Source organism: Labeo rohita, unplaced genomic scaffold (genome assembly GCF_022985175.1).
Source record: "Labeo rohita strain BAU-BD-2019 unplaced genomic scaffold, IGBB_LRoh.1.0 scaffold_1069, whole genome shotgun sequence".
Taxonomy (NCBI): domain Eukaryota; kingdom Metazoa; phylum Chordata; class Actinopteri; order Cypriniformes; family Cyprinidae; genus Labeo; species Labeo rohita.
This window is the reverse complement of record NW_026127196.1, coordinates 11,048-14,775: the sequence shown is the minus strand read 5'-3', so window position 1 is coordinate 14,775 and position 3,728 is coordinate 11,048. Positions and strand designations below refer to the sequence as shown.

General features: G+C 35.1%; 1 pseudogene; it reads left to right on the top strand.

Moving 5' to 3' along the window:
* Window positions 1-1,030: 1,030 nt before the first annotated feature.
* On the top strand, window positions 1,031-3,342 carry LOC127157419 (zinc-binding protein A33-like; annotated as a pseudogene).
* The last annotated feature ends 386 nt before the right edge of the window (window positions 3,343-3,728 follow it).

The following is a 3,728-nucleotide window of genomic DNA, read 5'->3' as shown; positions in this document are numbered from 1 at the left end:
ACAAGATATACATGATAATCAAAAACAAACAGATTTTTTTTTTTTTTTTTTTTTTTGGCATAGATCTAAGATACAAGCTAAAATATCACAGCTGTTCCTGGAAAAGGGGGTGAGGAGCAGCAGCTCATTTTCATTTAAAGAGACATGAACTAAATCAGCCTGTTTCTGCTTCCACTCAAAATAGGTATTTTCAACATGGTATAATAAATATGTGGGGTATTTTGAGCTGAAACTTCACAGACACATTCTGGGGACGCCTGAGATTTATAATACATATTGTAAATAGGGGCATAATAGGCGCCCTTTAATGTCTTCTTTTATTTTAGTTTTATTTAAGGTTGGCTGGAAGTCAGTTGTAGTTGTGTTTTCTTTTTTTTTCTGTTCTTGTTGTTTCTCTCTCCTTCAGTGATTCAGCAGGTGTTCATCACTAATTACACTGTGAATTTGCTCACAGTGTGTAGTTTATGTGCCCTGGATGTTGTCATATGCTTGTGCATGTGATGACCATCACACCAAGCAAAACAAGCAAAACCTGAAAACATTCTGAACAAAAGTGAAAGACTCAGCTGTTTTTAGCCAACTTTTTGTTTTTTTGTTTTGTTTGTTTGATTCGTTTTCTATGCATCTCCTATAGCAACAGTGCATGTTTCTGTGTTTTTTGTTTTGTTTGGTTTTTGGAATGACTTTGGAAAGTCCGGTAGTAGATGATCCTCAGTCATTTAGTGTACAATGTTTTCTTATGTTCTCCTCAACTGCTCTTGTATCAGTTGATACAATGCATAATATGTGGAGTTGAGTCAACAACATGACATGTGTACCCACCCAACACATCAGGCACTGGGCCACAGCTTAGAGTTGTTTGCATTCTCTACAAGTTGTGGCAATAGTGTGGTGTTCATGTTAAATGTATTCACAACCGAAAGTGTTTTAACACTTTATGAAACAAAGTCTAGCCTAAAGAATACAACATCTAGCAATATAACATCATTTTTCTTTTTGAAAAGGTTGCACTGACAAGCAAAGCTAAGAAATGGCAAAGGTGCTTATGTGTTCTGATCATGATGAGAAGCTTAAACTATTCTGTGAGACATGTCAGAGGCTGGTGTGTGTCATCTGCAAGGATGGAGACAAACATACAGCACACATCTTTAAACCAGGGAAAGAAGCTGCGCAGATCAACAAGGTAAAACACATCCATTTATATGATTAACATTTGACTGCCTGATGAAATACTGCAGCTTAAAAGCTCCTTTCTTGCTTTCAAGTGTCTTTCAGCCTATGATATTTGACCGATGTTGCTGTTCATATCATGGCATGTAATTGTATTTCTAAATTTGAATTTCAGGATTATTAGATTTTATAATTGCTGAGCCTCTTTTTCTTTTTACTTTCATTATGCTCTTCAAATCATGTCTGATTGGTAATTGGTAATTTGTTCTGTAGATGGTGCTGAAGGCTGCTTTGAATTTTCTTGATAAAGAAAATGGACAATTCAAATCTTTGATCCAGAAACTGAAGATCTCCAAAAATGAGGTTCCAATTCATTTAACCAAAGAGAGCTCTTTGAGCATTTGATATTTATATAAAATGTTTATTTATTTAGAATTTATTTGAAGAATGTTTTTCACTATTTAGGATAAATCCAAAACCTTATTAGCAAAGATCTCTGCTCAGTTTGAAGAAATGCACCAGTTTTTATGACAAAAAGAAGATGAGGTGAAGAAACAGTTGGAGAAGGAGGAGAAGAAAGTTATAGAAGTCATGCAGAAAAACCTGTCCCTGATAGACTCAAGGTTTAAAGAGAGCAAAAAGAATGAGGATATTCCGCAGCCAGCCTTCAAGACTGATCAGTCCGATCATTTTCTGCAGGTTACAACAAATTAGAGGACATATATTTTTTTGAAGGGTGTAAAAGAGCGGTTGAATAGATGTAAATAAAATGATTTATTGATTTATTTGTCTGTATTTCTGCAGTGGTAGAGTGAAACAGGATTTCAACAGACAGAGTCCATGCAGACAGATGCCCAGTATATAGCATGCTGTTAATTTAGACCTAAATCACATCAGTCTGTGTTAACTCTTGAGTAGAACTAAAGTTTTTGATGCTGCCATGACTTTGTTTCAGGTATATGTCAAAGGTGAATGATCTTACTGTACACACTGGTTCCTTCTTCCTTGGCCCCAATGAAACTCACCTGCAGTTCTCTGTGTGGAAGGAGATGCTGGGATCCATCAAACCAGGTGAAGAATGTGACAACAAGTATTTGTAACTTTCACCTAAAGTAAAACCAGACACTTTTCTTAAAAAAAAAAAAAATTGTACTAGCGAGGGAGCAAAAGAATAGTGTTTACACAAAGTTTGCTTTAGACTTTTTCTCTGTTATTCCATTGTCCTTACAATCTGTCAAAAATAACCATGCTTCAGTGATGGTGTAGTAAAACCACAGTAACCACAAGTTTACCATTATTTTACTACAGTAACCAAACCATTGAAATAAAGTCAGAATATCACATTGCAGTTGTATAGTAGTACTACTTCGGTTGTTTTTCACTATGTTCTCTGTCAAAACTTAATGAAATCTTTATTATATTTTGGATTAGTGACATGACACTTTTTATTTGGTCTTGATCTATAAAGTTTAAATTGCAAGTCATGCAATTAAAAGATACATTTTTTATTTATTTATGTTTGAATAAGGAAAAAGTTAAAACGCCAAGCCATGAATCCATTTTAATTTAAAATATTAATATTTGAAAATATATTGAATATATTCAGTCATCTAATAATGTTTCTGCCTCTCTGTTTGTGCTATAGTTCCTGAGAATTTAACTCTAAAACATCCTAGAAGCACATACTTAAAAGTGTCTCCAGAGGGTTCCAGAATCCGACAAGCTGACAGAGTGACTGGTCTGTATAAAAACTTCAACCCTGGTAAAGTTTCAGAGGAAAACTTCCAGGTTGGCCAGCACTACTGGGAAATAGAGGATGGAAAAAAGCTAGACTGGACTGTGGGAATTAAGATAGATGCAGGAACACAGCTATATGCAGCAAAGTCAGCTGAGAGAAAGATCCTGCTGCACCTTAAACACAGTAAAAGGTATTTTATGTCCTATGAAGGAAAGGACACTCGAGACAAACCACAGAAAATAGGGTTGTATCTGGACAGTGACAGAAAGCAGGTGTCTTTCTATAATGCTGACAACATGTCTTGCTTGGCCCAGATCAACTACAAATCAAAGCAGTCTTGCTGTCTTACTCTGGTTCCAGGACTTTATCTGGATGGGATGAATAGTGATCCTCTCACTGTCTGCTCATATGAGTTTAACACTGGCAATCACTAACATACTAGCTCAGTTTGGCCTCTAACTGCAAATTTTTGTAGACATGATACTTTTTCTTGTTACAACAAATACATTGTTAGATAGACTGAGATAAATGTTTCAGTTATTTACCATTAAGGTAACTTTGTTTAAAATTATTATTTAATTTACACAGCGTGACATCGCCAACTGGCCTGGCATACATTTTGACAATTATCTGTGTTTCAAAAACACAGAGGAAAAACAGTAACACTTTATAACCTTTAAGAACTAGTTCTCACTATTAACTAGTAGCATATTAGCATGCATATTACTAGCATATTAGCTATTTATTAGTATAGGAACATATTATTACCTTATTCTGCATGACAATATTCTAGATCCCTTTATCCGACCTGATACCGAAA